The following is a 22,958-nucleotide window of genomic DNA, read 5'->3' as shown; positions in this document are numbered from 1 at the left end:
CTCATGATGCCGATCTAATTACTTGTAAGTGGGTTTAGAAGGTGAAGAAAAAAGCTGATGGTAGAGTTGATAGATACCAAGCTCGCCTTGTTGCTCGTGGGTTCTCTTAGCAATATGGTCGAGACTAATGACNTTGTCCAGAAACCCCGCAACAAAATGGGGTGACTGAGCGTAAATTAGCTCATCTTACATCAGTTTGCTTATCTTGGTTGCATGCGAGGAGTCTTCCAAGAGAGTTATGGGCGTCAGCTTTTCAAACAGCTTGCCATGTTGTAAATTGGCTGCCTCCATGGCCAGGGGCAGAATCATCACCATTCGAGCTGATTTATCATCGTAAACCCAATGTGAGTTATTTTCGTATTTTTGAGTCTATTTGTTACGTTCATGTACTGAAACATAATCAAACTAAACTTGACCCAAATGCCAGAAAATGCATTTTTGTTGGCTATGATACTCATAGAAAGGGTTGGAGGTGTATGGATTTGGAAACAAAGATGGTTATTGTGTCTCGTGATGTGGTGTTTGATGAAATTTCAAGTTATAGAGATGATGCAGATAACAACAAAAGTACAACTACTGTTACACTTTTTCTTGACGATTCTACATAAGGGAGAAAAGAATTTCCAATTGCGACAGACATTCAAGAAGAGAATAGAGAAACCACTACAAATATTAAAGTTGCCCCAAGAAAAAATCCTCAAAGACAGAAAAAGTTACTAGGTCCTTTGTCTGATTTTGTAGTTGACATTAATCAATTTTCTGTTTTTATGGGAGATACAAGTGAAAATGAGCCGAGGTTGTACAGTGAAGCTAAAGGAATTTCAGAATGGGAAAATGCACTGATGAAAGAAATTTCAGCACTTCGAAAAAATGATACCTGGGAGCTTGTACCAAAGTCTCATGATGCCGATCTAATTACTTGTAAGTGGGTTTAGAAGGTGAAGAAAAAAGCTGATGGTAGAGTTGATAGATACCAAGCTCGCCTTGTTGCTCGTGGGTTCTCTTAGCAATATGGTCGAGACTAATGACGAGACTTTTAGTCCGGTCGCAAGGATGATAACATTACGGACAATCATCTCTTTAGCTGCTAGTGAAGGCTGGAAATTATGGCAGCTTGATGTGAAAAATGCTTTCCTTTACGGAGAGTTGGATCGTGATATTTTTATGGAGCAGCCGCAAGGATTTACCTCTAAGGAGTATCCTGATTACGTGTGCAGACTTAAGAAGGCATTATACGGACTCAAACAAGCTCCTCGTGCTTGGTTTGGTAAGATTGCTCAATATCTTAATTTTTGTGGTTTTAAGTTTTCATGTGCTGATTCGAGCTTATTTGTTAAGAAAACAACAACTGGATGCACCTTGTTGTTACTTTATGTTGATGACATGATTATTACTAGTGATGATAGTGTTGAAATCAGTAGTCTTCAAGATGCCTTGTCTGTTCGTTTTGAAATGAAAAGATTAGGTGAAGCTGATTGTTTTCTGGGTTTAGAAATTAAGAAATGTGAGGATGGTTATTTTCTGTCTCAAAAAGAATATGCATCAAGATTATTGCAGAGGTTTCTTAGNGTTGTACAGTGAAGCTAAAGGAATTTCAGAATGGGAAAATGCACTGATGAAAGAAATTTCAGCACTTCGAAAAAATGATACCTGGGAGCTTGTACCAAAGTCTCATGATGCCGATCTAATTACTTGTAAGTGGGTTTAGAAGGTGAAGAAAAAAGCTGATGGTAGAGTTGATAGATACCAAGCTCGCCTTGTTGCTCGTGGGTTCTCTTAGCAATATGGTCGAGACTAATGACGAGACTTTTAGTCCGGTCGCAAGGATGATAACATTACGGACAATCATCTCTTTAGCTGCTAGTGAAGGCTGGAAATTATGGCAGCTTGATGTGAAAAATGCTTTCCTTTACGGAGAGTTGGATCGTGATATTTTTATGGAGCAGCCGCAAGGATTTACCTCTAAGGAGTATCCTGATTACGTGTGCAGACTTAAGAAGGCATTATACGGACTCAAACAAGCTCCTCGTGCTTGGTTTGGTAAGATTGCTCAATATCTTAATTTTTGTGGTTTTAAGTTTTCATGTGCTGATTCGAGCTTATTTGTTAAGAAAACAACAACTGGATGCACCTTGTTGTTACTTTATGTTGATGACATGATTATTACTAGTGATGATAGTGTTGAAATCAGTAGTCTTCAAGATGCCTTGTCTGTTCGTTTTGAAATGAAAAGATTAGGTGAAGCTGATTGTTTTCTGGGTTTAGAAATTAAGAAATGTGAGGATGGTTATTTTCTGTCTCAAAAAGAATATGCATCAAGATTATTGCAGAGGTTTCTTAGGGAGAATTCAAGAGAAAAAACTACTCCTATGGAACCAAATCTAAAATTAGCTAGAAATGAAGGGAAGTATGCGACATTCTTTCGTCAACTTGTTGGTAGTTTATTCTATTTAACTATCACAAGGCTAGACATTGCCTTTTCCGTGGGAGTTGTGTCTCAATTTATGGATCAACCACGTGAGACTCATTTAATTGCAGCAAAAAAGATTCTTTGTTACATCAAGTGCACTCTAAATCATGGATTAATGTATGAGAAATCAAAGTCATTTTCATTGAGTGGTTTTGTAGATGCTAATTGGGCTGGTGACGTGAATGACAGACGCTCTACAACAGGTTTTTGTTTTACAGCAAGCTCTGCCGCAATTTCATGGTGCAGTAAAAAGCAAAGTACCGTTGCTTTGTCAAGTTGTGAAGCAGAATATGTAGCTGCTACAATGGTTACTCAAGAATGCTTGTGGGTCAGAAGGCTTATTCAAGAAAGGATGACTACTCCCAATTCAAATCAATTGTGATAATGAAAGTGCAATAAAAACTCGCTGGAAATCCGGTGTTTCATGCTCGTTCTAAACATATTGAAACTCATTATCATTTTGTTCGAGAGAGTATTATCGCAGGATGTTGAATTGCAGAAAATACATACTAATGAGCAAGTTGCAGACATATTCACTAAGGCACTTGCCAAAGTGAAGTTTGAAGCTTTTTGTAAGTCTCTCAGAGTTATTAAGAAATAAGCTTGCGCTATCAAGATTAGTGCAACTTATTTTTAGAGAAAGTTGTTAAGCCATTCATGCTTACGAAGGAGAAATAGTTTATTTTAGTAGGATAGGATGAATAGTTTATTTGGTTAGAGTTGTTGTAGGAGCTATTTATAGGATTTATTTTTGTTTAAATAGGAGCCTCAGCTCAGTAAAACACACGACACACAGTAAACAGTTCATTATTTTAGCTGTCTCTGTATTACCCTCCTTAGTAATAATAATTTCATAATTATTCACACCTTTTGAGCGTGAGATATTATGATAGTTGTCAAAATTAGTGCAATTTATTACTTATTTGATATGAAATTAGTCAAGTTGTTAAGGAATAGTTTATTTCAGTAGAGTTTTTGTAGGAGCTATTTATTTTTCTTTAAATAAGAGCCCTCCGCTTATTAAAACACAAGCCACAGTAAACGTTCATTATTTCCGTTGTCTCTGTATTACCGTATTACCCTTCTTGAGTAATAATAATTTCATAATTATTCACACCTTTGAGCGAGAGATATTGTGACAAGATGGCAAAAAGAAACAGAAAGTTTTTGAGTGAAGAGAGATGTTTAAGGTACATGTTAAATTATTCCTTTTAGTTTATTCTAATTTCATTTTTAGGAAATCACAACCAATTATTTTTTAGATTTCCTTTTGCAATCATTTAGGTATGTAATTTTCTATGAATTGGGATAAATGAAGTCATATCTATGATATACTGAATTTAAATGTTAACAGAATTAAAGAAAAAAAAAATATAGATAATAGAAAGAAAGATTTGGAAAGAAGAATTTATCTGTGTGAATTTAAATTTAAATGATAACCTAATTAAAGGAAGAAAAAAAATAGAGATTAGAGAAAGGAAAGTTTTGGAAGGAAGAATTAATTAGAATAAAAAAAAATAAAGATAAAGAGAGGAAAGTTTTAGACGGAAGAATGGAAGAATTAATTAGAATATGTAACCTAAATAGAAAAAAAATAGAAAGAGAAGACTAGAGAGACAAGAATACTGTTAACAAAATTAAAAAAAAAAAAAAAATAGACTAGTAGGCCAAATTCAGTAATAAAGAGAACACAACCAAAAAGAGGAAATACAATAAATTCAGTAAACAAAATCAAAAGGAAAAAAAGGGAAAAAAGAGAATACAAAAAAATAAATAAAGAGAGCACAACCAAAAAGAGGAAATACAAAGAAGGCCAAAATACAGAATCAAAAGAAAAGAAAAAAATATATAGGAAGAGAAAAATGAAAGGGAAGAGTTCAGAGTAGAATGGATTGGAATGGACCAATAATATGATTGACTAACAATAACAAAAATTAAGAGATAGAGTAGAGTATAGAAATAATACCAGAAGACAAAGAGGAATCCCTCCAAATAAAAAATAGAAAATGAAATCTTAACATAAATAGAATATATATATAATATGTATATATATTTAGATATATATTATAACGTTCCAAGACTTTATCCATGCAAAGTCTTTAATTCTCGCATGAACTCTACCACATGAATGATTGTAAGAGTTAGAGAGTTGAACGTAAAATTGATGTCATGAGTTCATATAGGTTGACTTGGATACAAAGGATAACATTGAACTTTCATTAAGGATAAAATTGAGAATAAATTGATGACACCAATATAAACTAATCACGTGAAATTGATGTCATGGGTTCATATAGGTTGACTTGGATACAAAGGATAAAATTGAACTTTCATTAAGGATAAATTGAGAATAAATTGATGACACCAATATAAACAAATCAAGTAAGTGACCTTACTATAGGATAGGCTAAAAATTGTATGAGTTATGATGATGTATGAGTTGTATCGTATGATGCCGTATGAGTATACGATGATGTATGAGTATATGATGATGTATGAGTTATTATGATGTAATGAGTTATGATGCTTGATGATGTGCGTAGTATATATATTTCGATGAATGACGTACTTGGTATGCTTGATGCACTTTATGGCAATATGATGAGTATGATGATTGTGTGACGTTTACCTTAATATGATGATATTTTCCATATTGAGCATGCTATATGATGATGGGTTCATATTGTATCATGTCGTTAAATCGACATAGGATACAACCCTAAGAGCGTGAAAACAATATTAATACAAATATCCACGAGTATGTGTTACCTAGAATAACAAAGAGATGAGACTAGAGGGTTGTGTCAGAAGAGACATTATGATGGATTTAGAGGGACATCATGCATATTGTATGTTCATAAACATAGGGCTACTTCCCCTAGAGATGGTGAGTGCGGACGCGCACAGTATGATGATGAGTGCGAATGCACACAAATGAGGGTGTTCATGAGGCGCATGACACTATGGAGTTCCGCTGACCTCTTAACGTTGCTATAGATTAGTTTGACCAGAGGGTCCAGGGGGTGTGCGAGCGCCCTGGGGATTCACACTCGCATGCATGAGTCGTGTGTAGGGAAGTACTACACATCCAATTTGTCCGAGACTGGAGGCCACCCTTATGATGTTAGAGATAGGTCCCTAAATCATGATTGCATGTATTTGCATTTGCATGGCCCCTATAGTGGGGCCACTTACTAAGTATTCTTCAAAATACTCAGGTCGTGTGCCACATCATTTTTCAGGTAAAGACATGGTGCACTTGTACGCAGGGCGGCGGCATCGCGAGAAGAGACTGTGGCACGTGCATAGGGTAAACTCATATTTAAATTCCTAGTCTTAGGTTAGAATAGGTTGATTTGCATTTCATTGTTTTAAATTATTTTGTGTTTGTTTTTATTTTCTCTAAATTTCACTATTTCGTATTTAAACATGCAAGACCATGACGGTGTTTTCCAGAGAACAAGTTGTTTTAAGAGCTTTTTGAAGTTTACGTTATAAATAATGTTAATGTAAGAGTTATATGTTTCCGCATTATAGATGAGCATGAGACGTTAGTAGCGACTCTGAGAATGTGGAAATTTAGGATCGTTACAACTTACCTGCATCGACATGTTTGGGGGCTTGGTTCCTAGGATTTCCAAACTCCAAATCACTTAAAATTTATCTAAGAGGCCCTAAAACAAGTTAAGAGTCTAGAACCAAAATGAATTTTGTGCCGATCGAAAGGGGTCTAAATAAGTCAAAAACTCAATATGGTCGAGAAAACCAAAGGAGTGATCGGTTCACTTGAATCGACCATTTCATCATCCTTAGCCTCCAGCCAAGGAGGATGATGCACGCGTGTGGTCAAATGCCTCTAGAACTTGAGTTCATCCACACAATGCAATTGCTATCTCGAGTTGGTGTCTTCTTTAAACTTGTAGATTTGATATCCATGAAGCTCTAGGTTTAGTTTTCACAAATTATATGCGTTATAAATCGAGGAAGACATCCTACCCATTCGAATTTTCCAAAAATTTGAAGCTTCTTCCTCTCCGTTCAAGGTCTTTCCAAGCTTATCTACTCTCAATATCTTCTAAAATTGTGTAAACTTCTTATGATTCTAGTAAGTCACGATATTAATTAGAGAGCTTAAATTTCTTGGACAAATTTATAATTAAACGGGCTCAAAATTGACAGGAAAGTCAATCTTTTGGGTAGAGCCCTTTTTCCCTCCACCAAACTTGATCCTTTTCTAACATTGAAGTTGTAGAAATTTCCCTAAACCCCAAGTTTGTGTAGAGGGAGAATTTCTAAATTTTTCAAAAAGGTACCATTAATTCGAATCCTTCCAATTGCCTTGATGTAGTGGTTATTAACCCTTGACTCCATAAANAAAAAAAAAAAAAAAAAAAAAAAAAAAAAAAAAAAAAAAAAAAAAAAAAAAAGGCATAAAAATTTGTACGTAGAGACTAAATTAAAATTCCAAAAATCTTAGAAATTTCTACTTTTTAATGTTTAAATCAGAACTTTGTTCGTTTTAAGGGTTGATTTCTTCACGAACGAATATTTCTCTGAAACTAAAGAGACAAAAATGAGCTTGCTCAAACAAGAAAAATTTTGAGAAAATAGTGAGCTTTTTACCTACATAGTTATCGACGAGTTCGTGAGTTTTTTTTATCTCATGTTCCAAATTTCTTAAATAGTGACGAAGAGGATAAGTTTGTTGTTCAAATTCCTAAAAAGATCCTAGCTTATTATGCATTGTGAGGGACGACACAATATTTGAAGTACTTTTGGGTATCAATTCAAATTTTGGGAGCTCAAGAAAGCCAATTGCCCTTGACAATTAAGACTTCAATCAGCCAATTAGTCCACCCACTTGCCCTGTGTCACTTGTGTAGGCCCTAGACTTTTGAGGTGGCCTACAACAATGTCCTCTCAGGCACTATTCTTCCAGAGTTTCTATTCAATTAGGGTTATTTTTCAAATTTTCTAACTTTTTGAGGCTCTTTCTAGGATTCTAACCTTTGGGGCTATTTTTAAATTATCAAACATTAGTGCTATTTTTCCAAATTTAAATTTTTATTATCTTTTCCTTTTCCTTCTACAATATCTCAAATTCACTCAAATATTTAGACGTTACAAATCCTCATGCCCTCGGTTAAGCGAAAGGTCTCATTATCAAGCACATGTCAAAGGTTAGTTGTGGGTGGTAATGCCATAGGTACACTACAGGTCATATCAATTTTAGGATCTCGAAAAGGACTATGTATCCCAAAAGCATTTTGTCCTTCCCAAATCTCAACACCTCTCTCATAGGTGCAACTTTCAAGAAGACATGATCGATTACAGTGAACTCCAATTCCGTCCAACAGGAATCTACATAGCACTTCTGTCGGCTCTGTGCAGTATGAATCCTCGATCTAAACTTCTATACCTCTAAGTTTATCTATTGGACAAATTATTATCCTAATAGCTACTACTTTTCCACTTCCTCCCAGAAAAAAGAGAACCTTCTCCATTCATACTGTAACGACCCGAAATTTTCTACTTAATTTAAGGTCGCTACTGTATACATATCCTAAACATTGAATGCAGAAGACTTCATTTAAATTCAATCAAACATATTCTTTATCTTAAAACACAGCCATGGACTTACGTGTTTCGAAAACATCTTTAAAACGACACAACAAAAGACCCGAAATAAAATTAATAAGCGTTTAAGCTAAAAACATCCTATTCTAGCCTAAGTCTAAGAAAATAAATACCACTATCCTATGCATGTGTCATGGTCTCGAGTTGCGATGCCATCGTCAGCCGTACAGGAATGCCTTGCCTTAACCTAAAAAATATAGTAGCACGAAACTTGAGTATTTCTAGAATACCCAGTAAGTGACCCCCTATCGGGGTTATGCAATATCACATGCAATGAGATTATGGGACCTATCTTTCAATCTATTTTCTTACGGTGCTGTCATAACGGGTAATTTGAACGTGTACCATATACTCTACACACAGCCCATACGTGCGGGTATGGGCTCACCAGTCAGTTCACACATTGCTGGGCCACCTTACTAGTCAGGCGAGCATACACTAGGACGCTCCCTAGGCCGGACACCCGTTAGAACTAGTAACCGTCACGGCAGCACCATGCAAAACATAACGATCGTTGTTTTGCCATTGGATGTACGCGTCCGTACCCTCGTGATGGAATAGGGGTATCCCCCCAATGCATGAACACACATAATGCATGAGGTCTCCAATATTTCTACTTTTATCATTAATGAATATAACCCCGCTATCATCTTTCATGCTTAACATGTCATTTCTCATTTTTCAGTCTATGTATCACACATAATCCTAACGGGGTTATATTTCATGTCGTTTCTCGTGATTTCATGACATATATCGCATGTTGTTTACATTCAGAATTATAGTACCATTCACGCTAGACACATTATAAACGTCATAAACATAACACATCATATCACATTAAACAACATACATTCACATTTCACAAGCGTACATAATCGAGTATAACAGGCTAGCATACAATTTAATGACACGTGCAAATCCACAGGCACGTGCCAACATACAACATACAACGCGTAACCTACGACAGGTGAGCCACTTACCTGGTTAGCTTAAGTCGTTGTCACGAATATATCCTTAATGAAAGTTTGATTCCGTCCTTTGAAATCCAAGTCAACCTATGTGAGCCCATGACATAAGTTTCAAGTTTGAACTCTATAAATTATCTCTAATCTACATTGGTCCATTGTTAAAAGTCTTAAAATGTTGTATATATAATGTTATTTTCACTACATATCTTATTTTCTATTATTACTGTGGTAGGGAATATATTGTTACTTACAAAATCTAAGGGAGTTTATTTTGTTACTCGACAAAATTTAATGGAGTTTCTTGTTCTCTAATATTTCTGATTTTATTTTTATTTTTAATTGTGTAAATAGATTTTCATTCTCTAAACAGACACTATTCCCGCTCAATATTTATTTTCTAAACAGATGCCAATTTTAATTCTTGTTTGCCTAATGTTACAGATTTGGAGAACTGCCAACAAAAATCTAATTAATTGGATATATGAAAATGAGATTTGATTATTACATGATCAGGTAAAATATTGGATAAAGGAGAGAAGATCTGATCCTAAATTAATTTCTTATAACCATAACCCTAGAGGAAAAGGAAATCTGAGATAGAATTTTACCGACCAAAATCTCTAAATCTACCATCTGGGTTAAAGCCATTTTACTTTTTCTAAAATCTGACATTTTTAAAATGAAAGGTCGGTGGAGAGAGAGGTGGATAAGTTTTATTTTATTTTATTTTATTTTATTATTTTTAAGTAATTTTTTAGTTATTTATTTATGAATTATTATTATTACTATTATTTTGACGTATATATTTTTTTAATTGTTTTTTGGGCTATTACACCTACTTGAAATAGTGCCATCTAGATGATCGCCTACTTATTATTGTAGTATAACTCTTTGAGATGCATATGCTCGTCCTAGTTGCTTAAAAAGTCAATTATACATAGCCGCAACATGTCCTCAAGTATCTGGCTAAACCTCTTTGTTTGCTTGTCAGCATGTGAGTGGAAAGTTGTAGTGAATCTATATTTTAAATAAAAAAAAAAGGTCAAAATCAACCGAAGAACAAATGGGTCATTTTGCCCCTCACCTCATTATTGGAATCTTGAGTAACCTTGACAGAATACTTGCAAAAGAAAGGAAAAAAATGAGAGAGAAAGTTGATAGAAGTGAAGAGAGAAGAAAGAAGGGGCTGCGGAAAACTCGTCAAAAACTATCGTTGGAGTCCATTCCAGTCAAGATCAAGATGCGAGGTGTCTTTCTTGGAAGGGAGAAGAGGATTTGGGTGCTCGAAGCTCTATCTTTCGCTAAGAAACGAGAAAACCTGCAAGGTAACCTTCAACCATTTTTCTTCATATCGGAGCGGTTTCTTAAGAGTTAAGGCCTAAGATTTTGATATGTTCATCTAATAAAGATTCTCCAAGATCTCTTGAAGGAACTTGGTTGAAAACGTGACCGAAAATTGGTATTTCAAGGGATTGTCAAGAACGTAAGGATGAGTGTCGAACCTCTTTCAAATACTCATAAGTCAATTTGTAATGAAGTAAAATTCAAGAAAAAAAAATACTAGGAGGTAGATGGAATTACAATCTACCACTTCCCCTAATAAACCATGTTAATTGGAATCCTAGATGAAAATATATGAAAATTAAAACAGAGGGAAAATCTAATCACATTTGAGTTTTCTTCGTCTACCAGATGAGAGAAATTTTTTGGCAAGCCAGGTGTCGACCGACGGAAGGGTAAGGCGTCTGGGTAGGCAGCGAGCACGTGTCAAACATTGAGCTAAGTAACACGGCCCCAGCCAAATCGAGACACGCAGCTTCTGCCCAAACTGCGACCCACCAATTTTGACCCAAACCGAATCGCAACTGAATCAGCCGACCTACGGTCCACCCGAGCTACTACCCACCATCCAACTCGAAATCTGATCTGCGACACGCGACTGCAAAATTATTCTCCGCGCTTGGCACTCACATGTGAAACCTGCGAGTGAACACTCCCGATGCATAGCTAGCGCGCGGCAGGCACGCGAAAGGCTTCTTTTTACCCGTTCGACTTTTGTTTGCCCGATTTTCATCCTGATTCCAATTATAAGCATATTTTTATGTGATTTTAGACACAATTGAAGAAAATCAATGTTTTCTAATACCCTATTTGCGCAGAAACGCTTAGCGAAAGGGCATGCATCAACCAAGTAAGTCACCACACGGTATTTAGGAAAAAATGCTCGTAGGATTCGCTTGGAATGAGGTGATAGCTTTCCATGATTGAATATAGGTAATTTGATTATTATGAGTAAGGATGTAATACGTGAAGCATTATGAGAATTATCTAAGTGTTGCAATTATGCTTTAAGCTTCCGTTATATATGTATGTGTTTAATTCATGCTCAAAAGAGGATGAGAATTTGTGAGCTCTACGCTCTGAGACCTTGATGGTTGTTATCACCCCGTTAAACATGTATGTCTATTTTGCATGAAGTATGTATGATGATGCTAGATGACGATTATGTGCATGCTCAGTTAATGTCCATGATTCAGTATTATGTTAAGGCTAGGGATTTGTGGTTAGAGTAACTAGTCACTACGTATAGACCTAATCTTTCCCTTAGGAGCCTAACAGGCCACCAAGGCATATGAACCACCTTAGGAGTACCCTTAGGCTACAAGTTGTGTGAACGGTGTCATAGAGATGCAATTGCCTTCTCCTACCCTAAGGCTACAAGTTGTGTGAACGGTGTCCTAATCTTTCCTATCATGCATTTAAAAGAGATGCAATTGCCTTCTCCTACCCTAAGGGCTACAACTTAGGTGCAGAAATTCAACTACCCTGACTTTATTTTCATGGCCTCCATAGTTCACGTCATCATTCGTACATAAGTGTCTTACTTTTACCTGAAAAAAAATTGTCACGAACTCTACTTTCTTTTCTAGGTAGAGTTGGATGGTTCTACTTTCTTTTCTAGGTAGGGTTGGATGGTTCGATGTGTAGTCACGAACTCTGCTTTCTTTTCTAGGCCTAACCTAAGGGCTACTACTTAGGTGCAGAAATTCAACTACCCTAACTTTATTTCCGATTTTGCTTTTCGTTTTCCCAAAAGACCTCATACCAATGTTAGGAATCATAAACCTCCACAATAGTATGATATTGTCCACTTTGAGAATAAGCTCTCGTAATTTTGCTTTTGGTTTCCTCAAAATTTGGTTTCCTCAAAAGGCCTCATACCAATGGAGATGTATTCCTTGCTTATTAACCCATGATCATCATCTAAATTAGCCAAGGTGGGACTCCCTCCCAATAATCCTCAATACGTACCCCCTAGGCCTAACTATAGGCAAACGCATGCTTACGCTACCAGAAATCAAAAGAAGGAAAGGTTCGTGTATCATAGTATATGTGTCCATATAAAACGTATTAGGAAAGTATCTCATGCTCATGACATACGACATACATGAGGTTCCATAGTTCAAAAACATAGTACATAGTTATAATGCAGATCATATTTCCATTCTTGTCATGACATAACTTCTCTATGAGACATGCATGTGTGCATAGCATATCTTTCATCATTATCATACGTGGTTCATCAATGTCTCATAGACATAACATGAATATGGTATCATAACATACATGAGATAACATATTAGAAGTAATCCAACCGTAAATCCACTTATCTTGTCACTAAATACTCTTGGTGTTAGCTTGATCTTGCTTCTCAAAGTCCAAATTCACCTATGGAATCCCATGACATCATATTTAAGAAATGACTAAGAAGATAATTCTCCTAACTTCAATTTTAGCTCAAAACATTTTAAATTGGCAAAATAACAACCTTGCTCATCTCATATGCAAAAGTATAAAAAAGGCTCTAAAAGGGACAAAAATGGTAGGAAGGGTCCAAATTTCCAATCCAAGTCAACTAAATTACCTAAGACTAGGTGAAGATGCCAAGGTAAGCCTAGATGAAAAGTTGAGAAGCGCAGAGTTGGGTCGCGGGTCGAGTCGTGGGTTCGTAGAAGTAGGGCGGGTCGACTAAAGCAGGCTGGATCGTGACGTGGGTTGGAGTGTCTTAACCCAAAAACTAGGTTGGGCTGAGGCATGAAATAGGCTAACACGTGCAGGCTAGCCTGATGTCTAGACGTGGGTTGGGCATGTGCACTAGGCTTGTGAGTTGGGCATCTACGTGAGCCGAAGGTGTGATTGGGTTGTTCCTCAATCCCTTTAACGAAGAATTCATGCAATTTCTAGAACACAACCAATTTTGGTATTTTCTTTTTCTAATGTCAAATTGAGAGAATAGCAAAATTGGGACAAATTGATGTAAAAATAGAGGTTTGTATATCAACTTACCGTGATGACCTGTTCCAACGATGAGTCTTCCTTCACCTATTTGATTTACGCAACGCTAAGAGAATTTAATATGAACCAAGACACCTCAATCATACAACATAAAGTTCAAGAAATATGTGAAAAATGTTATTCAAATTACTACCAGATAAATTCAAGTGCAATTCATATCACATGGTAGAATAATCAAGCTTCATTACTTCTTGGATGCTTACAAATTTTGGATGGATGATAATAAAGCTATGGTGTTTTATTAATGTATTTTAAGACAATTTATTTACTTTTAAGGTTAGATCACATCATGGTTAATTATGGTTATTAAGTATTGAATTCTTGAAATGTTAGGCTCAAAACAAAATTCTTCAAGTCATCTGTGTTGTGTTGTCTCTCTAAAGTAGATTTGATAAATGAAGTAAAAGAGCATTTGTGTTTTCTTTAAGCCAATGGTTAAGTTTATTTACAATTCTATGTGGTTTACGAGTTCTCGACCCACTTATACACATAATAGCAGCTCCTCAAGTCAACTACTTATGTAGTCCCTCGTTCCTTTTCAATGCTAGCTTATGGGCTCTTGGCCCGCTTCTACAAACAATAGTGATTTTTCAAGTAAATACGGTTCACACTGCTAGCAGTCTCGTACGCTCTCTTAAATTTTTTTAGGTGAATAGAGGTTTACTAGGTTCTTAGGGGCGTCAGGCAATTTAAATCCATATTAAAGGACACTCGGGATGAGCTCCTTAGGGCTAATCCAATCTCTGGGTACACTTAGATGTAAATCTCTAATCCTCGCTCACGATCTTGAAGTGCCCAGTCTACTAGAAATGTTCTGACTTAGGTCGTGGTAAGACTCTTTTAGCTCTAGCACCCTAATCTTAATATAGAACATTCATGCATGCTTAACAAGGAGTTATTTCTATCAATCACTTAAAGCTTGAAAAACATAATTTAAACATTCATTCAAACTCAGCAGGGGATAACATCCATCAATCACCAAGAGTACATATCACGACANAAAAAAAAAAAAAAAAAAAAAAAAAAAAAAAAAAAAAAAAAAAAAAAGCATGAAGATAGACATGGGATGACATCACGATGCATGGATCGTGTTGTTGAGAACTAAGATGACAATGAGATGCCACGTTGTTGTGTCACAGATGAATGAACATGCACACACAGGCGACATATGTGGTCGAACCTCGCCCAAGGTCCAATGAACTTCACCAACCGAACATGAACTTCACACACAGGCGACATAAGTGATGTTCGGTTGGTGAAGACAAACCTCGCCCAAGGTCCAACGAAACCGCAAAGCTCGGAAAAAGATGAATATGAGGCTTGAGTTTTTCTTAAAGCGTGTTGTGAACATGTCAATATCATGAGGCCGCACAGTTGAAGAAGTACGACCATAATATTATGCGCATTGCACATTTTCTAGCTTCAATTGAAATTTACCTTCTAATACTTGGGACATTTGGAGTCTTTTTTTACGCTTCAGCACTAAAACAACAAACTTTACAAATTATGAAATAAACATAATTTGCCTTTGTTTTAGTTTTCCTCTTAGAATTGAATTGCCCCTATTCGATGATGCTTCACATAATCCAATGGTGTCATAGGTCCTCAATCCTTGCTTATAGCAGACGATGACTACACAAAGCAAACTAAGTTTGTGAAGAAGGGCAAGTAGTTAAGAAAACATCTAAAATGAAAACAAGGTAAATTATGATAAAATTTTAGGCAATTTAAAGTCAATCAACATCATTACTAAAATCGATGCAAAACGTTTATATAGTATAATTGTTCAAGTTGTTTATAAAAGAGGGGATGGAATTGAAATACAAAATAGATGATATTTTAATCAAAACCTCACTTCCACACACTATATGCTCTCTCATTAGACAAATCATTGAAGTCAGGGATGTTGTAACTAACCCAAGTTGTCACATTACGCACTAGTTTCATCACTGCTAGTCTTCATCACAAGATGCACCAACGGGGGATCGAACCAGAGTCTGTATCGTGGTAGGGTATTATTCTACCACTAGACCACTGGTGCTTCAATAAATATGTACATCCATAACGTTTTCGTATTTTAGTCATGCAGTTGTTCCGAAGTGCTATCACCTCTAGATTTTAGAGGTAGAAGAAAGCTCGATAGTGCTATTCGTGTCATCTATGCACATTTATAGATGATGTTATTGACTAACCCCAAGTTGTCACATTACGCACTAGTTTCATCACTGCTATTCTTCGTAACAAGATGCACCAGCCGGGAATCAAACCCGGGTCTGTACCGTGGCAGGGTACTATTCTACCACTAGACCACTGGTGCTTCAATAAGTATGCACATCCATAACGTTTTCGTATTTTAGTCATACAGTTGTTCCGAAGTACTTTCACCCCTAGATTTTAGAAAAAGAAGAAAAAGCTCGATAGTGTTATTCGTGTCATCTATGCACATTATAGATGATGTTATGACTAACCCAAGTTGTCAAATTACACAATAGTTTCATCACTACTATTCTTCGTCACAAGATGCACCAGCGGGGTAATCGAACCCGGGTCTGTATCGTGGTAGGGTACTATTCTGAACCCGGGTCTGTATCGTGGTAAGGTACTATTCTACCATTAGACCACTGGTGCTTCAATAAGTATGCACATCAATAACGTTTTCGTATTTTAGTCATGGAGTTGTTCCGAAGTGCTTCTCACATCTAGATTTCAGAAATAGAAGAAAGCCNTTTTATAAATAGAAGAAAGCTCGATAGTGCTATTCGTGTCATCATCTAAGCACATTATAGATGATTTTATGACTAACACAAGTTGTCACATTACGAACTAGTTTCATCACTGCTATTCTCAAACCCGGGTCTGTACCGTGGCAGGGTACTATTCTACCACTAGACCATTGGTTCTTCCATAAGTATGCACATCCATAACACCCGGGTCTGTACCGTGGCAGGGTACTATTCTACCACTAGACCACTAGTTCTTCAATAAGTATGCACATCCATAACGTTTTCGTATTTTAGTCATACAGTTGTTCCGAAGTACTTTCACCCCTAGATTTTAGAAAAAGAAGAAAAAGCTCGATAGTGTTATTCGTGTCATCTATGCACATTATAGATGATGTTATGACTAACCCAAGTTGTCAAATTACACAATAGTTTCATCACTACTATTCTTCGTCACAAGATGCACCAGCGGGGTAATCGAACCCGGGTCTGTATCGTGGTAGGGTACTATTCTGAACCCGGGTCTGTATCGTGGTAAGGTACTATTCTACCATTAGACCACTGGTGCTTCAATAAGTATGCACATCAATAACGTTTTCGTATTTTAGTCATGGAGTTGTTCCGAAGTGCTTCTCACATCTAGATTTCAGAAATAGAAGAAAGCCCGATAGTGCTATTCGTGTCATCTATGCACATTATAGATGATGTTATGACTAACCCAAGTTGTCACATTAAGCACTAGTTTCATCAATACTATTCTTCGGTACAAGATGCACCAGCCGGGAATCAAACCCGGGTCTGTACTGTGGCAGGGTACTATTCTACCACTAGACCACTGGTGCTTCAACAAGTATGCACATCCATAACGTTTTCGTATTTTAGTCATGCAGTTGCTCCGAAGTACTTTCACCTCTAGATTTTAGAAAAAGAAGAAAGCTCGATTAGTGCTATTCATTTCATCTAAGCACATTATAGATGATGTTATTATTACTGACCCAAGTTTTCACATTACGCACCTAGTTTCATTACTGCTATTCTACATCACAAGATGCACGAGCCGAGAAACGAACCCGGGTCTGTACCGTGGCAGGGTACTATTCTACCACTAGACCACTGGTGCTTCAATAAGTTTGCACCTACATAACGTTTTCGTATTTTAGTCATGGAGTTGTTCCGAAGTGCTTTTCACCTCTAGATTTTACAAATAGAAGAAAGCTCGATAAGTGCTATTACCCAAGTTGTCATATATAACGCACTAGTTTTATCACTGCTATTCTTCATCACAAGATGCACCAGTCGGGGATCGAACCCAGGTCTGTATCGTGGTAGGGTACTATTCTACCACTAGACCACTAGTGCTTCAATAAGTATGCACATCCATTACGTTTTCGTATATTAGTCATGTAGTTGTTCCGAAGTACTTTCACCTCTAGATTTTAGAAAAAGAAGAAAGCTCGATAGTGTTATTCGTGTCATCTATGCACAATTTATAGATGATGTTATGACTAACCCAAGTTGTCACATTACGCACTAGTTTCATCACTGCTAATCTTCGTTACAAAATGCACCAGGCGGGAATCAAACCCAGGTCTGTACCGTGGCAGGGTACTATTCTACCACTAGACCACTGGTACTCCAACAAGTATGCACATCCATAACGTTTTCGTATTTTAGTCATGCAGTTGTTCCGAAGTACTTTCACCTCCAGATTTTAAAAAAAGAAGAAAGCTCGATAGTGCTAATTCTACCACTAGACCACTGGTTCTTCAATAATTATGCACATCCATAACGTTTTCGTATTTTAGTCATGCAGTTGCTCCGAAGTACTTTCACCTCTAGATTTTAGAAAAAGAAGAAAGCTCGATAGTGCTATTCATTTCATCTAAGCACATTATAGATGATGTTATTATTACTAACCCAAGTTTTCACATTATGCACCGAGTTTCATCACTGCTATTCTTCATCACAAGATGCACCAGCCGAGAATCGAACCCGGGTCTGTACCGTGGCAGGGTACTATTCTACCACTAGACCACTGGGGCTTCAATAAGTATGCACATCCATAACGTTTTCGTATTTTAGTCATGGAGTTGTTCCGAAGTGCTTTCACCTCTAGTTTTTATAAATAGAAGAAAGCTCGATAGTGCTATTCGTGTCATCTATGCACATTATAGATGATGTTATGACTAACCCAAGTTGTCACATTACGCACTAGTTTCATCACTGACAGCGTACTATTCTACCACTCACTAGACCACTGGTGCTTCAATAAGTATGCACATCCATAACGTTTTCGTATTTTAGTCATGGAGTTGTTCCGAAGTGCTATTCGTGTCATCGATGCACATTATAGATGATGTTATGACTAACCCAAGTTGTCACATTACGCACTAGTTTCATCACTGCTACTCTTCGTTACAAGATGCACCAGCCGGGAATCAAACCCGGGTCTGTACCGTGGCAGGGTACTATTCTACCACTAGACCACTGGTGCTTCAATAAGTATGCACATCCATAACGTTTTCGTATTTTAGTCATGGAGTTGTTCCGAAGTGCTTTCACCTCTAGTTTTTATAAATAGAAGAAAGCTCGATAGTGCTATTCGTGTCATCGATGCACATTATAGATGATGTTATGACTAACCCAAGTTGTCACATTACGCACTAGTTTCATCACTGCTACTCTTCGTTACAAGATGCACCTGACGGGAATCAAACCCGGGTCTGTACCGTGGCAGGGTACTATTCTACCACTAGACCACTGGTACTTCAACAACTATGCACATCCATAACGTTTTAGTATTTTAGTCATGCAGTTGTTCCGAAGTACTTTCACCTCCAAATTTTAGAAAAAGAAGAAAGCTCGATAGTGCTAGGGTCTGTACCGTGGGAGGGTACTATTCTACCACTAGACCACTGGTTCTTCAATAAGTATGCACATCCATAACGTTTTCGTATTTTAGTCATGCAGTTGTTCCGAAGTACTTTCACCTCCAGATTTTAGAAAAAGAAGAAAGCTCGATAGTGTTAAGGTCTGTACCGTGGCAGGGTACTATTCTACCACTAGACCACTGGTTCTTCAATAAGTATGCACATCCATAACGCACGATAGTGTTAAGGTCTGTACCGTGGCAGGGTACTATTCTACCACTAGACCACTGGTTCTTCAATAAGTATGCACATCCATAACGTTTTCGTATTTTAGTCATGCAGTTGTTCCGAAGTACTTTCACCTCCAGATTTTAGAAAAAGAAGAAAGCTCGATAGTGCTATTCGTCTCATCTATGCACATTATAGATGATGTTATGACTAACCCAAGTTGTCACATTACGCACTAGTTTCATCACTGCTATTCTTCGTAACAAGATGCACCAACCGGGAATCGAACCCGGGTCTGTACCGTGGCAGGGTACTATTCTACCACTAGACCACTGGTGCTTCAATAATTATGCACATCCATAACGTTTTCGTATTTTAGTCATTGAGTTGTTCCGAAGTGCTTTCACCTCTAGATTTTACAAATAGAAGAAAGCTCGATAAGTGCTATTACCCAAGTTGTCATATATAACGCACTAGTTTTATCACTGCTAGTCTTCATCACAAGATGCACCAGTCGGGGATCAAACCCAGGTCTGTATCGTGGTAGGGTACTATTCTACCACTAGACCACGAGTGCTTCAATAAGTATGCACATCCATTACGTTTTCGTATATTAGTCATGCAGTTGTTCCGAAGTACTTTCACCTCTAGATTTTAGAAAAAGAAGAAAGCTCAATAGTGTTATTCGTGTCATCTATGCACATACATTATAGATGATGTTATGACTAACCCAAGTTATCATTTTACGCACTAGTTTCATCACGGCTATTCTTCGTGACAAGATGAACCAGCAGGGAATCGAACCCGAATCTGTACCGTGGCAGGATTCTATTCTACCACTAGACCACTGGTGCTCCAATAAGTTTATACATCCATAACGTTTTCGTATTTTAGTCATGACGTTGTTCCGAAGTACTTTCACCTCTAGATTTTAGAAAAAGAAGAAAGCTCGATAGTGATATTCGTCTCATCTATGCACATTATAGATGATGTTATGACTAACCCAAGTTGTCACATTTGATATTCGTCTCATCTATGCACATTATATATGATGTTATGACTAACCCAAGTTGTCACATTACGCACTTGTTTCATCACTGCTATTCTTCATCACAAGATGCACCAGCGGGGGATCGAACCTAAGTCTGTATCGTGGTAGGGTACTATTCTACCATTAGACCACTGGTGCTTCAATAAGTATGCACATCCATAACGTTTTCATATTTTAGTCATGGAGTTGTTCCAAAGTGCTTTCACCTCTAGATTTCAGAAATAGAAGAAAACTCGATAGTGCTATTCGTGTCATCTACGCACACATTATAGATGATGTTATTGACGAACCCAAGTTGTCACATTACGCACTAGTTTCATCACTGCTATTCTTCGTAACAAGATGCACCAACCGGGAATCGAACCTGGGTCTGTAACGTGGCAGGGTACTATTCTACCACTAGACCACTGGTGCTTCAATAAGTATGCACATCCATAACGTTTTCGTATTTTAGTCATGCTCTTGTTCCGACGTGCTTTCACCTCTAGATTTTAGAAATAGAAGAAAGCTCGATAGTGCTAGGGTCAGTACCGTGGCAGGGTACTATTCTACCACTAGACCACTAGTTCTTCAATAATTATGCACATCCATAACGTTTTCGTATTTTAGTCATGCAGTTGCTCCGAAGTACTTTCACCTCTAGATTTTAGAAAAAGAAGAAAGCTCGATAGTGCTATTCATTTCATCTAAGCACATTATAGATGATGTTATTATTACTAACCCAAGTTTTCACATTACGCACCTAGTTTCCTCACTGCTATTCTTCATCACAAGATGCAGCAGCCGAGAATCGAAAAGCTCGATAGTGCTATTCGTGTCATCTATTCACATTTATAGATGATGTTATTGACTTACCCCAAGTTGTCACATTACGCACTAGTTTCATCACTGCTATTCTTCGTAACAAGATGCACCAGCCGGAAATCGAACTCGGGTCTGTACCGTGGCAGGGTACTATTCTACCACTAGACCACTGGGGCTCCAATAAGTATGCACATCCATAACGTTTTCGTATTTTAGTCATGCAGTTGTTCCGAAGTACTTTCACCTCTAGATTTTAGAAAAAGAAGAAAGCTCGATAGTGCTATTCGTGTCATCTATGCACATTATAGATGATGTTATGACTAACCCAAGTTGTCACATTACGCACTAGTTTCATCACTGCTATTCTTCGTAACAAGATGCACCAGCCGGGAATCAAACCCGGGTCTGTACCGTGGCAGGGTACTATTCTACCACTAGACCACTGGGGCTCCAATAAGTATGCACATCCATAACGTTTTCGTATTTTAGTCATGCAGTTGTTCCGAAGTACTTTCACCTCTAGATTTTAGAAAAAGAAGAAAGCTCGATAGTGCTATTCGTCTCATCTATGCACATTATAGATGATGTTATGACTAACCCAAGTTGTCACATTACGCACTAGTTTCATCACTGCTATTTTTCGTAACAAGATGCACCAGCCGGGAATCGAACCCGGGTCTGTACCGTGGCAGGGTACTATTCTACCACTAGACCACTGGTGCTTCAATAAGTATGCACATCCATAACGTTTTCGTATTTTAGTCATGGAGTTGTTCCGAAGTGCTTTCACCTCTAGATTTTAGAAATAGAAGAAAGCTCGATAGTGCTATTCGTGTCATCTATTCACATTTATAGATGATGTTATTGACTTACCCCAAGTTGTCACATTACGCACTAGTTTCATCACTGCTATTCTTCGTTACAAGATGCACCAGCCGGGAATCAAACCCGGGTCTGTACCGTGGCAGGGTACTATTCTACCACTAGACCACTGGTACTTCAATAAGTATGCACATCCATAACGTTTTCGTATTTTAGTCATGCAGTTGTTCCGAAGTACTTTCACCTCCAGATTTTAGAAAAAGAAGAAAGCTCGATAGTGCTAGGGTCTGTACCGTGGCAGGGTACTATTCTACCACTAGACCACTGGTTCTTCAATAAGTAAGCACATCCATAACGTTTTCGTATTTTAGTCATGTAGTTGCTTCGAAGTACTTTCACCTCTAGATTTTAGAAAAAGAAGAAACCTCGATAGTGCTATTCGTGTCATCTATGCACATTATAGATGATGTTATGACTAACCCAAGTTGTCACATTACGAACTAGTTTCATCACTACTATTCTCAAACCCGGGTTTGTACCGTGGCAGGGTACTATTCTACCACTAGACAACTGGGGCTCCAATAAGTTTGCACATCCATAACGTTTTCGTATTTTAGTCATGCAGTTGTTCTGAAGTACTTTCACCTCTAGATTTTAGAAAAAGAAGAAAGCTCGATAGTGCTATTCGTCTCATCTATGCACATTATAGATGATGTTATGACTAACCCAAGTTGTCACATTACGCACTAGTTTCATAACTGCTATTCTTCATAACAAGATGCACAAGCCAGGAGTCGAACTCGAGTCTATACCGTGGCAGGATACTATTCTACCACTAGACCACTGGTGCTCCTATAAGTATGCACATCCATAACATTTTCATATTTTAGTCATGCAGTTGTTCCGAAGTACTTTCACCTCTAGATTTTAGAAAATGAAGAAAGCTCGATAGTGCTATTTGTGTCATCTATGCACATTATAGATGATGTTATGACTAACCCAAGTTGTCACATTACGAACTAGTTTCATCAC

At 37.4% G+C, this 22,958-nt stretch overlaps 9 non-coding genes across 9 annotated transcripts; all 9 read right to left on the bottom strand.

Moving 5' to 3' along the window:
* Window positions 1-15,677: 15,677 nt before the first annotated feature.
* TRNAG-GCC lies at window positions 15,678-15,748 on the bottom strand. Its single transcript has one exon. It is a non-coding gene; the product is annotated as a tRNA-Gly (tRNA).
* Window positions 15,749-16,922: 1,174 nt separating this feature from the next.
* Window positions 16,923-16,993, bottom strand: TRNAG-GCC. Its single transcript has one exon. It is a non-coding gene; the product is annotated as a tRNA-Gly (tRNA).
* A 1,129-nt stretch (window positions 16,994-18,122) lies between these two features.
* TRNAG-GCC lies at window positions 18,123-18,193 on the bottom strand. The gene has a single exon. It is a non-coding gene; the product is annotated as a tRNA-Gly (tRNA).
* Window positions 18,194-18,574: 381 nt separating this feature from the next.
* Window positions 18,575-18,645, bottom strand: TRNAG-GCC. The gene has a single exon. It is a non-coding gene; the product is annotated as a tRNA-Gly (tRNA).
* An 872-nt stretch (window positions 18,646-19,517) lies between these two features.
* Window positions 19,518-19,588, bottom strand: TRNAG-GCC. The gene has a single exon. It is a non-coding gene; the product is annotated as a tRNA-Gly (tRNA).
* Window positions 19,589-20,643: 1,055 nt separating this feature from the next.
* On the bottom strand, window positions 20,644-20,714 carry TRNAG-GCC. The gene has a single exon. It is a non-coding gene; the product is annotated as a tRNA-Gly (tRNA).
* Window positions 20,715-21,482: 768 nt separating this feature from the next.
* TRNAG-GCC lies at window positions 21,483-21,553 on the bottom strand. The gene has a single exon. It is a non-coding gene; the product is annotated as a tRNA-Gly (tRNA).
* A 202-nt stretch (window positions 21,554-21,755) lies between these two features.
* On the bottom strand, window positions 21,756-21,826 carry TRNAG-GCC. Its single transcript has one exon. It is a non-coding gene; the product is annotated as a tRNA-Gly (tRNA).
* A 205-nt stretch (window positions 21,827-22,031) lies between these two features.
* On the bottom strand, window positions 22,032-22,102 carry TRNAG-GCC. The gene has a single exon. It is a non-coding gene; the product is annotated as a tRNA-Gly (tRNA).
* Window positions 22,103-22,958: the final 856 nt, after the last annotated feature.

Source organism: Cucurbita pepo, chromosome LG02 (assembly GCF_002806865.2).
Source record: "Cucurbita pepo subsp. pepo cultivar mu-cu-16 chromosome LG02, ASM280686v2, whole genome shotgun sequence".
Classification (NCBI taxonomy): domain Eukaryota; kingdom Viridiplantae; phylum Streptophyta; class Magnoliopsida; order Cucurbitales; family Cucurbitaceae; genus Cucurbita; species Cucurbita pepo.
This window is presented reverse-complemented; position numbering and strand designations above follow the sequence as displayed.